Source organism: Macrobrachium nipponense, chromosome 4, assembly GCF_015104395.2.
Source record: "Macrobrachium nipponense isolate FS-2020 chromosome 4, ASM1510439v2, whole genome shotgun sequence".
Classification (NCBI taxonomy): Eukaryota; Metazoa; Arthropoda; class Malacostraca; order Decapoda; family Palaemonidae; genus Macrobrachium; species Macrobrachium nipponense.
This window is the reverse complement of record NC_061100.1, coordinates 38831420-38846419: the sequence shown is the minus strand read 5'-3', so window position 1 is coordinate 38846419 and position 15000 is coordinate 38831420. Positions and strand designations below refer to the sequence as shown.

The 15000-nt window shown below is 37.4% G+C and overlaps 1 protein-coding gene across 7 annotated transcripts in view; it reads right to left on the bottom strand.

Annotated features, from left to right (window-relative positions):
• Positions 1-15000, bottom strand: part of LOC135210868 (D-ribitol-5-phosphate cytidylyltransferase-like) — a 579267-nt gene that overhangs the window by 23699 nt on the left and 540568 nt on the right. For 2 of the 7 annotated variants that reach the window (XM_064243778.1, XM_064243777.1), the window contains one exon: positions 8202-8239. The exons of 4 other annotated variants lie outside the window; for them this stretch is intronic. The gene's annotated coding sequence lies outside the window, so the exon portion shown is untranslated. Of the gene's footprint in view, positions 1-8201; positions 8240-8798; positions 8905-15000 lie in introns of those variants that run through there. One more of the 7 variants, XM_064243779.1, reaches the window with a different exon arrangement.

The following is a 15000-nucleotide window of genomic DNA, read 5'->3' as shown; positions in this document are numbered from 1 at the left end:
AATATTATTTCAAATATTTCTCAGTTAGCTCGTTGCATCTCTGCTAGTCTGTATTAAAAGATAAAAGACTGATTGTATTAGATATAATTTATGTCTCTTCCATAAAGTACTGGTTACTTGAGAATCTCTGCTAATCAATATTAAAAGATAAAGCACTGATTGTATTAGATATAATTTGTCTCTTCCAAAAAGTACCAGTTACTTGAGAATATTTTTCGATCAGTTTACGACAGCAACTCTGAAAAGAATCCATGAGAATGCACAACATTCTAACAGTGCATCATTTTTCATACGAATCACAAAGGTGCACCCATGGATTCTAAAATCATATCCCCATGTGCTCAGAAAAACTCTAAACACTGTGATCACTTAGAACTCTTTTTATTAATACTTTTTTTGTCACGATAAAACGTGCCGAGATAAGTAGGAAATGTATTTTTTTTCCAGGTCATGGATAAGTAGGGTTGGAGGACAATAATCCTTGCCAGCACGACCATTGCATTGCTCTTCGGCCTATGGACTGTAGTGGAGTCTCTGACCGTGGGAACTTTAGAACGTTTTGTATGTCCTCGATTTTTTTCCGTTCTTCAACTAACCTTATCCTCTCGCCCCCCACAATCCCCTCCTACTTTTCCCTCTCCAGCCCTCTTACCTCTCCTCTACCCTCTACCCTCCCACTACCATCACGTACATAAACCCACCCCATGCCCCATCCACCCACTTTTCCTTTGACCACGTTGAGGAATCCATCTGCAAAACCACTTCCAACATTAAGACACCTGTTTCACATTCTTTTTCTTCCTCGGGTTTTAGGTGATCAAGACACCGCCCACCCAACACCAGCCACCCTGCCCCCCGCCCCCCTCCTCCTCTCTCTCTCTCTCTCTTCTCTCTCTCCTCTTCTCTCTCTATGTTCTCTCTCTCTCTCTCTCTCTGTGCCTTTTTTGTAACCGTCTTTGCACATGACAGTGCGAGCGTGCAATATTGTTTTACTGACTTTACTGGAGGCTCCTCCAAGTAATATCTTCAATATCAACACGGCCATTGAACCGGTAGTACTAAATTTTGAGAAGCTGAATGAGTTACGATCGCCATATTTAAAAACATCAATGAAATTTCTCGTATATTGTCCTATATGAATGGAGCTGTACTAAACCTAATGAAGTAATATGGTACCGACAACCAAATAAACAACAATAAATTGAAGTTCTAAGAAGGAAGAGAGTAAGACGTTACAAAAACTGGACGTGAAAAAGTGGTACACGAAATCCCAACGGCCATGTGAGTCATATTCTCAGGTCTCAAGAATTTCGTTAACAGGGTACTGAGAACATGCCCTGGGCCTGTAGTGTTGCGTAATCATTCAACCGTTGTTAACAAGTCGTGCCCATTTGTTTCCACGTAATTTGTTAACAGTATAAATGAGATTTCTCAATCAAGTACGGGTAGAATTACTAGTTTGCGAAGTTAATTACTTTTCGTGAGCGTCTTTATTATCAAAAATGATTGGGGAAACGATTGTTTAAAAATGAAAACGATCTTTATTTCAGCGAACTTGGCTCTTGTTAAGTCATCAAAATCTTATTTCGTTGATATAGAAGGCAGGTTATTATAGTTTTTCCCCCGTTGCCTTCGCAGGTAGCTTTGTTTATTCAATGTATCGCCTTGGCAGCCGCTCGCAAATTGTCATCTTCAAGAATCCGTATCAGAGTAAACGTTGTATTTCCTTAACTGGATAAACCACTCGCCTTGTTCGTCTGAACCGATACATTCCCTGCACACCGACACATACGCACACACACACGCAAACACAAGCCACATCCCACTGCCACTAGACCGTGCATCTCACATACACTTTCGGAAGATGAAGTTACGCCAGATTCGAGAGACACTTGAAATCGCCGATCAGCATTGCGAGCAGGTGACGCCGAATGAAAGGAGTCTGTGTGAATTCAGTCCACGAAATCGAAGTAAGTGAGTGGTATTAATTCACACGGACACTGAAAGAAAGTTGAAGGACTCTGTCTGTCTGCGTAGATTTATAGCGAGTGGATATGCCAAGGTCTAGAGATACGCCCAAGTGGGCCATGGGTAGTATATAATCCCTCGGGTCGAAAGATCACCGTGGGTCTGCTATGGGGCTCCGTTATGGGTCTGTGTTTTAGGTCTCTCCGTTATGGGTCTGTTTCGGGTTACTTTCGGGCTTGGCACACAGCTTATATATCAGCCAGCCATCCATGTGAATGGATGAAGTTTTGAAAAGGATGTCAAAATGTTAAGAGGTGGGGCTACGTGTGATGGATCTAAGACAAACACGAAAAACACAAAGAAGAAGTTGAATGGTTTGTTTACGTGGAACTTACTCATGGCAGATGCCAGTATCATAGAATGTGAAAATAAAAATAAAAAAAATCTCGGGCGCTCCTTCAAAAAAAAGAATAATAATAATAAATAAAAAATAAAATAAAATAAATGAAAATAAAAATTAATAAATAACAAAAAAATTAAATTGAATTAAAATATCTCTTACTTGTGACATCTGGTTTGAACAACTCAGTGTTTTGCTTTATATGCTTGACTTAAGTATATGGTATTATATTACTTTCAGTAAAAGCATCTTTTTCATTTCCCTCTGAGTTTGTGTTACATTAATAACAATAACTACAACTTCGCTAATAACCATGATGATGATATTACTGAAGAAGTACAAATAAAAAACTAAGGTTGAATTTTCTAAAAACACACGAAAAATATAACATACTGATAGTGATGATGATAATGATTCAGTACAAATCTAACAGTTTAGAAACATATTGATAAATACAATAAACATGATAATGGCGGTAATGAAAGTAAAAGCAAGATATCTAGCTGCAAGTATAACTCCAATTAAATTGCTGATGGCATCTACTGAATTATTTTAAAATAATGAATATCAAATAGCATCAAGGCAATCAAGACATCTGATAATTCGAATAGGTAACGAGCTAATTATCCCAATTAAAATACACACACACAAACCACACACACACACACACACACACACACACACACGCACACACACACAACACACACACACCCACACACACACACACACATATATATATATATATATATATATATATATATATATATATATATATATATATATATATAGGCTATGAAGGCAAAAACCACATCTTCTATTGAATGAATGAAGCCATTTGTATCCAACAGTATCAAGATGAGGAATATACTTGAATAATGAAATAATGAGACAAATGAGCAAAGCCCAAAATGACAGTTGTTTGCTTCGGAAGTCAGGTCCAGTATCCGACCACCTGGGCCACTCCAAGGCATCCAATCCGGAAGTACCAAAAACAGCTGCTCGGATCACGGGGGTCAATCGTCGGCGCGTCTCGGGTCAGGCGGGGTCAAGTGCAGGGTCAAGGAGCTGGGAATGTGATAATAGTGAAGTTGTTGATGTTGTTGATTGAGGCATCTGTTGGCCGGGGAGGAGGAGGAGGAGGGGGATGTCTCTAGGGGGGGTATAGGGGCATCCTGCTTTGGGTATGGGGACCATATTGGGGTTTATGATAAGGTACCTGCAGTACTGGGTATAGAGTAAAGGTCAGGGTTTTACTTTGCGGGACTGTAATACGTTTGAGGGGCGGGTGGGGGTGGGGGTTGGGGGCGATGTTATATTTATAATTGGGGCATTTGGGAAGCGGAAATCAAAGGGCGCCGTGGGTATAAATTTATCATCCAGGAGTGGAGCATCTGGTATCCTAGGAGGGGTGGGTATCTGAATGGTATACCTGGGTCCCCCTGGACGAGGGCCTGTGGCAGAGGAGTACTCGGACTGGGTATGTATCTAGGCCAAGGTCCGGGGTAGGGTAGGATGGGACTACGGGTTAGCGTTGTTAACAGAGTGTATTAGCGCAGGGTCCCGGGACTCCTGGGAAATGCCCAGCGCACTGAGGGCATCCCAAACGCTGAGAGAGAGAGAGAGAGAGAGAGAGAGAGAGATACAGGTGTCCGGGTACAGAAGGAAGCACTTAACCCGAAGGCCAATCGGGGCATGAGGAAGAGAGTTGTATCTGCGTGTGATACCCACCATAAACGGCCGCGAACATGATAAGCAAGTTTCGAATTCGCTTATCAACGGAGCCGATCTGTTTACTCGGTCGCCTAATCCATACGGTTCTTGGCGTGTTTTTCCTCGGTGACCCGTTTATCGTTAGAACCAAAGGTTGCACTTGGGCCTGGGTGAATGTTGGGAGTACGGTCATACAGTGTAGCACTGTAGCTTATACACCAACACACACACACACACACACACACATATGCGTGTGTGCAGCAAGTACAAAGGCTGCTATTAAGACGGAAACTACGAATTATATCTAAACATCACACAAACTTCAAAGGCCAGTCATTTGTTAGAGTAGCAGAAGTTATGCTGACATTAGCATACAAATACACAAACATACTCGCACACGCTATGTACACACACACATATCTATATATATAGCTATATATATGTGTGTGTGTATATATATATATATATAACATAGGTTATGTGTGTACAAATGTGTTTGTGTATGTGTGTGCTAATGTCAGCATAACCTCTGTTATTCTAACAAATGATTGATCTTTTAAGCTCGTATGAAATTTTAATATAATTCTTATTTTCGCGCTTACTATTCCACATATGAAGTCCTACGAATACTGGATTAAATGCATTGCCTCGCAAGACCTTGGAAAGCAAAGGTTTCGTAATCCTCAGCGAAATAACTTGTACTTGCTTTTCTGACACATTTTCCTTTGACCTCCATTAACTAGACAATGCATTCTCTATCAAAATCGAAAGGTTACCTTACCAGTTTCATAGCTCTGTTGTGAAAAGTGCTACGAATGTCTTTCAAACTCAATAATTGCTGAGAAGTCTGAAAGACAATCATTGGCTAATGTTCACTGTCGAAGGAGAAACGGGAAACATGAATCAGGGCAGTTTCCCCTCAAGTGAATTGCTTCAGATCCGTTTTCTTCCTTCCGGTTCCGTTCCCAGAATACCCGTTGCATGCGACCCGTGCTGCCGCTACTGACAAGGTCAAACTTGAGGTCAAAGTCAGGTCATGTTAGCTTCCATTTTCAGGACTTGATACCAAGAGAAACGTTACAGTCTGGTGCTTGTCTTCCGAAGTTCAAGTATCCACATTACAAGGGGATGTAAATCTTATGAATGTCATTCTTGATTTAGAATCAATTTGAAATTACGTAACAGTTTCTAAGGATAGTTTAATTAGTTTAATGAAATGATTTGGAATGTTTCTGCGCCATATTTAACGGATTTGGTGTAACAGAATTTAGTCGTTTGTTAGAAAATACAATACAAAAAATAACACTTCTAGAGACCCTGATTTTGAAAAAGTAGTTTTGCATAGAGCAAAACTTATGGAAATATATATTCATACATAATATTCTAATGAATTCTATCTATAATTCTCTAGACTTTCAGATACATTCAGTCATTCGAAGTACTAAAACGCAATGTTTATCCACTTGCATTAGTAATTTTTTCCTGTGTGTAACAATGATAATCTACGGCCAATGAACCCAACAGGATAAATGAACGAAATTTCGAGACGGTATTACCCTAACTCCAAGCTTTGTATTTACATTAATACGTTATAATATACAAACCAGAAAAAATATTTCATATTCTTTCATCTTTAGATAGGCCTAGTTACAGTGTCCACCAATTTGCCCATCTCCGTCTCGTAAGTGTTCAGGATTATTGAAATTCCATAGACCTACTTTCGTTTTTATTTATAGTTTTCATCAGATTGATGACCTACTTTCTTTTGGCTTATAGTTTTCATCAAATTAACTTGACTGATGACATTTATAAACGAGAGAGAGAGAGAGAGAGAGAGAGAGAGAGAGAGAGAGAGAGAGCTGCTCTCCAAAACAAAATGAAAGTACGATTGCGTCTCTTTCCCACCCTTCCAATTCGAGCCGAAGTGGGTGGGAACACTTGAGACTTTGGGCGTACGGGCGACTATGTCCTATCAAGATAATCTGTGGTCAAGAATGCGGGCGCCATGCGGGTTGGGGGTTGGGGTGGGGAGGTCGTAAATGAAAGAGAGAGAGAGAGAGAGAGAGAGAGAGAGAGAGAGAGAATGTATCTAGTATCTAATGAGCATCTTATGAATGGTGGGTGTGAGGATTACCTCTTCGAGGTCCTACCGTTTTGATGGCATGCATTTTGAATGGGTTCTGAATACTCACGTCTGGTAAGAGAGAGAGAGAGAGAGAGAGAGAGAGAGAGAGAGAGTCTTTTTACCCCTATATTCATTAAGCATATTTTGAGAGTTAGTTTTTACACAAAATTCTGAGAGAGAGAGAGAGAGAGAATAATTTTAGCTTTATATTCATTATGCAAATTTTGAGAGTAAGTTTTACCCAAATGTTGAGAGAGAGAGAGAGAGAGAGAGAGAGAGAGAGAGAGAGAGAGAGAGATCAGTTTACCTTTATATTCATTGTGCAAATTTTGAGAGTAAGTTTTACCCAAATGTTGAGAGAGAGAGAGAGAGAGAGAGAGAGAGAGAGAGAGAGAGAGAGAATCAGTTTACCTTTATATTCATTGTGCAAATTTTGAGAGTAAGTTTTACCCAAATGTTGAGAGAGAGAGAGAGAGAGAAGACCTGTAGAATTAAGTAAATTTCCATATCACATCAAGAGCAAACCCAGGACTGAAATGAGAGAGAGAGAGAGAGAGAGAGAGAGAGAGAGAGAGAGAGAGAGAGAGAGAGAGGATGGATGAAATGAGAGAGGGGGCCGAATATCAGTACTTTTCATCAGGTGTCGAATATATATATGATGGCTCTTCCACTGCGACACATGGACTGTGACCTGATGGGCTCTGTTTGGTGATAAATTGTAATGATTCATCTCCAGTTAATATAACAATAATAATGATAATATTAGTCGTCATTATTCACAGACCCGAGATCTCGAGAATAAGAGGTGGATGGGAGAGGGTAGGAGTGGGGGAGGAAGTAGGATATAGAGTGAATTTGAAAATAAAGTACAATCCGACCTCCAGCTTACTCGGGCGCGGGCTAAAATCGACAGTCAAATAACACGTTGCTTCACCAACGAAAATTAAAATAAATACGCTACATCTTATCAGAAAGAAATGTCCTGTACTGTTTAACATGCACGTTATTTATTTTTTACATTTTCATTCAGATATATAAATCAGAAATTTCCTATGCTAAAATTCCTGTATGTTTAACTCAATGGGAAACACTTTTTCAGGCCTTTTTAGGCTTTTTCATAGTCGTTTCCTAACCCCCCACCAACAACAACAACAAGAACAACAACAACAACAACAACAAAGTAGTATGTAGGTTTACTCCCCGAGTAAGCGATAAAGCACTAAAAAGATGGAAATATTTCGCTCAGCATGATCTCACAATTTAAGACGACTCATAATGGAAGTACATGGATACGCACAGCATTTCACATGTTAATATTTTCTGAATATTTGCACCATTAAACTATAACTTGATGCCAGGCTTCAAAATGAAAGACTCCATGGCACAAATTCTGGATCCCAATTTGAATGGTCTGGAAGGTAAACATATATTATTTTTGGGGGTAAACACTTTTTTTTCTATTTTACAAGACGAATTTTGTTTTAGTATGTAGTTTCATCACCCAATTAAGAGTGAATATTTAATGTTGAAAATTTAAAAATCAATATGTAATTTTTGGTTTTCGGCACCTATTGTCTGCTATTAAGAATGAATTTTTGATCACATCAATGTAAATATGTGATGTTTTTTCAGTGATATATATAACTCAGTATCATTTCTTGAACCTCATAGAACAAACTTCTAGATCTTTTCTAGTATTACGAACTCAGAGAAATACCCCTAGAGAGTATATTCTAGATGCCATACATTAGCAAAACGGAAGCGGACAGAGAGAGAGAGAGAGAGAGAGAGAGAGAGAGAGAGAGAGAGAGAGATCAGCCATGATAAGTCACGTGTGGATTTATTAAAGGATCTGGTTTGGTTCCATGTGCTTGTAAGATGACCCGCCACGGTCTTCGATTCTCTCTCTCTCTCTCTCTCTCTCTCTCTCTCTTTCTCTCTCTCTCTCTCTCTCATAGCTGTTAATCTAAAATGAATAAAGCCTAAAAATTACTTTACCTTTTTTTCAGCCTGTCAATTTGAGTCTCTTGCGTAAGCTGAAAAATAGAAAAGAATTTTTACATCACCGTCTTTGAATACAAGAAAAAGAAGAAAACAAAGAAAGAGGAAGAAGAAGAAGAAGAAGAGGAAGAGGAAGGAGAAGAAGGCGATGAAGAAGAAGAGAAAAACAGTGTCCTTAAGAAACATCCAAAATAAGTATATTAGTCACGCCAGTGGCTAAATGTTCTTTGTTTTCGAAGAAATTAGACAAAACGATTGTCCCGAAAGACGACCCTTTCGTTAAGCAGCTAAAACACATTTTTGACTGAATATTCTTTGTTTCCAGAGAAATAAGACAAAATCATTGGCATGAACGATGTCCCTTTCGTTATGAATACGTTTCTCCCTTGATGTAAACATACAGTAACGTTGGTAAAATACCCACATAAATTTTTCGAATGTCAAATGTTTATGTGTGCGTGAGTGCGAGCGTTTGCAAGCAACCAGTATCAACTGCTCCCTGAAAGCAAAATGAACGTGTATCCAACTCATCTACACCATATAAGCTAAACGCGCATATGTCATCTGTATGTCGTTGCAGGGAGTCAATCAAACCTTCAAGGGCGTTCTCAAGCAGGTGGGAGGATCCTGGTTCTCAGGGAAAGGACAGGCTGTAGGACACAGGTAAAATCCCCGCAGGATAAGGACGGGGTGTGGAACGTCTCACAGTTATGTTATAACTGAGGTCGTTTTACGGTTTAACTGTAATTCGTTTGATGACTGCTTGCAAAGGAAACGTTTCTTGCACAATGTACGGAGAATTATAGGATTTGGAAATCGGTGAGGAAAAGGGTAAACACACGAGAGAGAGAGAGAGAGAGAGAGAGAGAGAGAGAGAGAGAGAGAGAGAGAGAGAGAGAGAGAGGGGGGGGGGGGGGGGACGATTTCCAAAGCAATACCAACCGAAAAAAAATAAAAAAAAAAAAATAAAAAAAAAACAATGATACGGAGAATTATAGGAACTGGAAGTCAGTGCGGAAACGGGATAAACATACGAATGAGAGAGAGAGAGAGAGAGAGAGAGAGAGAGAGAGAGAGAGAGAACGGTTGTCCATACAATACCTGCAGACAAAATTTGAAGAAAACAATTATCAAAAATGATTTTAGCTTAAAAGTCTCAGGGTTTGAATTCATGTCCAGATCTTGATGCAATAGGTCTAGACTTCTTTAATGGTATATAGATAAAAATATCGTATATGTAGTGGAAGAAATATTGTAAGCAATACTTAAATTACTAATTATTATCCTTCTCCCTGCAAATAATCCTGATTCTCATCATCATAATCTATTAGTTCTTCCCTTACTGCTAATTATTATTATTATTATTATTATTATTATTATTATTATTATTATTATTATTATTATTATTATTATTATTATTATTATTATTATTACTATCGATAAATAAATAACCACAATAAGGAGAAGTTCAGAACAAACTAAATGAACCACATTAAGACTTGCAAATCGTGTTTTGGAAATGAAAAAAAACTATAAAACTGAAAAATGAAAAATTCGCAGATGGAAAGTAAACTAAAAGTAAATATTATAAATTAACAAAAACTTTAAATATTCATGAACGCGTTTTGTATTGTGAGTTGCCCTACGTTGAAATAATAAAAATTATTATCATTATATCATCATAACTAAAAGAAGCATATTCCATGAAACATCATCTAAAGTCTCATTAGGATAAAGAAATAATACCAAGAACCACATAACGATTTGTGAATCGTGTACCTGAAATAAAACGGCATTAAAAGAAAAATAAATAAAAAATAAAAAGCAAAAAAATATAATTGAAAAACTTAAAATGTTCATGTGCACATCTTGCCATTGTGCATTGCCTACGTTGAAAGAAAAATTATGATTATTATTAGTGTGCTAAAACTGTCAAAGATGACAGTAACATAAGAGTGTCGGAATTTGACCTCGTCGGATCAAGGCATGCCAACGGGAGTTGTATTTATGAAAAAAACGTAGGAATAGGCTGACATTTATTGTGAAGTCTTTGACTACTATCCTTCCTTCTCAAGGCTGGTTGTGGCAGCAGAAGTTACTGACAAAAACATTTGTTCAATACAGAAGACCTGTTCTCAAATTTTTAGAAGTTAGCGACTTTTAGAACGTCTAGTACCAGTTTCATTAACATTTCTTAGCTTTTCGACAAAATTTAAAGGATGCATTTTGTCCTTAAAGAGTCTATAACCTTCTGAGCTTGAGACAAAAGGTCGTTTTCAAAAACGTTTGAAAATATTCGATCGATGGTAATGACGGTCAACTGATGCAGTCAATAGTCCCAACAACAATGTGGTATGACAGATTCGTCTTGAAACGACTGCCTTAAACAGAAAAATAAATAATGCTTTTTACATCTAGAAATGGGTCTTATTATTAGGTATAGATAAACAGAATGCCTAGAAAAATTACCAAATAAGAATCCAGAATATAAAAAAACAACGTCATCTGGAATCTGTCAATCGTATGAACATCTGACTTGCTATCCTCTCTCCAGAACATCTTAAAATGGCCAGCATTGTAAAGTTGCCGTTTTAAGAATGTCGGCCTTTAGAGCTTCTCGAAGTCACCCTTCTTAGAAGTCGAAGTCTTGAGAACGTCTATACGAACGGCCAGCCATTCTGAGAAGGACCTGGGCGCATGAGAGCGAGACCTTTTCTTGCACCTGATGATGGCTTCCAGACAAGCCATGTGTTGCCTTTGGTGAGTGTCATCTTCTCCCGTCACGGCGGTCAAAACATCATGTGACTCAAATACCTCGAATCTCGAGAAGAAGAAGAAGAAGAAGAAGAAGGGGATTGTTTACATCTGGAGACGTCGCAGGTATATGATGGCGGTGGGGGAACTTTCCAAAATCTCACGAGAAAGAAATGAATCAAATACGATCGCGTAGTGCCATGTTAACTTCGATTTATTAGATGAAAAACTTTATGGAATCGGGATTAAACGAAAAAGGAAACTGAAACTGAATTTTTGTTTTCGCAATTAAAAAATTTATGTTACAGGCAAAGGAAGCGAGAATTCAAGGATAATGCATGACAAGGATTTCATGAATTTTAGCTAATATGGAAGATACTCCATATGTTATGTATACTACACACACACGTAGAAATATATATATATATAAATATATATAATATATATATATATATATATATATATATATATATATATATGGATATAACAATGTTGTTTGTAATATATTACACTTGGAGCCGGCTAGCACCTGACAGCGGGCAACTGTAGGTCGTCATTGTTTGAACCGTAATATCATCGGTAATTTTCTTCGTAGAAGAAAAGGAAGAGCATATTTGGAACCCTCGTGAAAATTTCTATCAGAATAATGTTCTAATTTTTTATCTGCAACTAATATTAAAGAAGTTAGCATGGCCGGATATCCGGCCGGATAATTGGATCAATACAGTACCCAGCTAAAAGCCATCCCCTAGTATCATCGTTATTTTTCGTCGTAGAAGAAAAATAAGAGCATTTTTGGAATCCTCGTGAAACGTTCTATCAGATTAATGCCGTCTTTATTTCTCTATGAATAATGATAAAGAAGATAGCATGGGCGGATATCCGGATCAAAACGGTACGCGGCTTAAAACAATCTCATATAAAATCTACATATGGTCTGACTTGGGTTCAGTTCGGTCCTGTAGTCTCGCCGTCTATAGTGAATATACATACATACATACGTACATTGTCCGACTGTCAGCTTGATATATAAGATATGGAATATATTCATATATACATATACACATATATATATATATATATATATATATATATATATATATATATATATATATATATATATATATATATATATATGTGTGTGTGTGTGTGTGTGTGTGCGTGTGCGTGCGTGCGCGTGTATGTTATGTGTGAGTATGAATATATTGTTGAACTAATTTCTTTTAAAAACGATGATGGTCATTTATCATACGGTTAAACCTTCCCAAAGCAATAATGTCATAGCAAACCGAAGTAGACACCAGGGAAGCAGATGAACATGTATGGAAAAATTTAAGATATGATTTTGGTCTCTATATTACAGACGAGTAATTTTATATAGGAATAGACTAATCAGGAGAGTAGATAAAATTGTAAGATATATATTTGAACTGAAAGGTTGAAGAATAAATTGAATAGTTGAGGAATGAATTCAAAATTTGTTTTGTGGGCTAATCATTTCTTAGCCATTGCTGTCGTTTACATCTTAACAATCAGCCTAAAATAACGAAGGCATAATGCAGTATTACAGCGGCACCATTTACTGTACAACCATCTCAGCTTTATAGCTTAGTTTATTAATTATAAATAAAGTGGCGACCGGGATATGCTTGATAAATTAAGGAACGTGTGTTTTTGAGTAAAAGAAAGTAACAGAGAAGTAGAGAACTGGAATTGTATGATGAAAACATATCTTTAACTAATTGTGACTTGCGCTTATTGTTATAATTTCTTTTCTGTTCTGTATTGTTATCATAATAATACACGTAAACTGACAATCGGTCAATTATCAAAGAATACCCTAACAAACTTTTTCAGATTTTTCTGATTTTTCTGTTTACTTGGTTGAAAATAAAAAAAAAGGGATTGAAATAAAGTAAAAACAAAATGCAAAAAACACATTCATCAGTAATTAGCCGTAAGTATGAATTAAGAGAGATGAATAAAATAGTCGAATGATACGACAGGAAGGAAAAGGGAAACATGCTTGAGAGTATCCTTAAATAAGGACACTTAACAGAAAGGATTCAGGAGTTGATCAGCTGACCTAAAATGCAAGACCAAACTTTGCGTCCTAAATACAAACTGCAAATTTAAGGAGAATTCAACTTCAGTGAGAGGGAGCAACTATGATAAAGAAAACGGGAAAAGAGCTTTCGGTGGCTTTTAGTGGAGAACAAGAAATAACAAATTAAACGATACCATAATGTTGAACGAGCCTTAAGTCAGCACGAGGAAGCTTAAAACAACATCTTGCCTTTGAAACTGGCGTCTGAGGAATGCCATTCCGCTGTTTGTTTGAAGTTCCTCACGAAAGCGTCGAGAGCATTTGGATCTAACCAAAAATCTCCCATGTGTCTGACATCTGTCGAGATGTGTAAGACTAGATGAGGGAATTACCTCATCTCTTCCTTCTGGCCGCGTTTTCTTTGATGATTGTCCTCTCCTGTGTCAATTCTACATTTTCTTCAACACAATATTGTATTTAATTTTCCCCTCATTCCAGCCTTTAACTTATTGACTAAAGCAATCAAAAATCAAAATTGAAGATGCCCATCTTTCCATCGCGAATGCCTCCACCCTCCGACGCCTGACAATCTAGTCATTGGGTTTCCTCTCTCCTAATATTCCTCCTCCATGCCGGTCGTTATCATCTATCTCTTTTTTCTCTCCTTCCCGTTATCCCCTACAGTCCCCTTCTCTCATCTCCCCCTGCTAAGGGAACCCCCAAAGGTCCCCCTAGCCCACACATGGAGTAAACGTTACCAGAGCTTTAATCCAGAGGTCTTCAGAAAACTTCAAGGTCAAGTTTCAAGACCTCGTGAGTTCACACGGTTCTCATAATGGATGGGATGTGTCTTTTCGAACGTTCAGGATGCTACTATAGCCGGCGGTGTTTACATCAGGCATGACTTCTCACATGCACTAGTTTCTTCTCCTCTTCTCGAATATTCCCTAGATAAGGATGCTGAGATTCACGTGACAGGCGGAGAAGAAAATCAAATCATTGATCTGTTTCATGTGGACATGGCATTTGTTTCACATCACAAGCGAATTATTTTCAGTTAGAAAGACGAACGAAGGACAAAATGAACAACTACCAACAGCTGACTATGACAGGGGACGTGTCACTCCCAACTGGACGCAAAGAAAAATTGTATTTATGAAGACATTAACCATCTGTCATTTCTGAAAATATTCGAGGAAAAATACATGAACGAGGAGATCTTATCAGCAATGTGACACATAGTACTCTCAGAGATAAATGTTATCGTTATCGTAGTTCTTATCGATCTCTAAGACTTGACTGGCGATAAGTGGCCTGAAGGTTAAGTTTCTTCAGAACGAAGGTGTTTCTGATTAATGTCACTCATCTGTCAAGAATTATCTTAACAAAAATACTATAAAAAAAACTATAAGTCAGTATGATCTTACTCTTGATTTTGCGTAAATGATTCTCTTGAAGACTGTCCTAGTCATTATTTCTTGTAAATGTATTAACAACGATTTTCTATAAAATAATTAATGATAATTTTTCAAAAATGACTTACCAAGGATTTTCTGAAAATAACTGCCTTTCCCATGAATTTTCGCGAAGGATTTTGAAAACTGTCTTCAAATAACTTCTAATTATGATTTTACGTAAAAGGTTCCAGTAATAACTGTTAGCAACTGTTCCAGTATTGATTTTAAATTAGTCAAATATATAAATAATTTCTTCGAAATTATTGAGATATAATTTAATAAATAACGGTCAAATAACAATTACGATGACAATTATCAAGGTAGCGATGTTCTGCGAATAATTCAGTCATATTTCAAAACATTTACATTGTTATGATTATTGTTAAAAAATAACTATGACTCTGCAAGGCATCAATCAATCTGCAAATAGTTTCGCTGATGATTTTATCTATTTGTGCGTTGGCAATGATTTGGTAATTATCATGGTAATAATCCTCCACATGCAACAACCGATCAAATTGACTGATTATTGCTACTA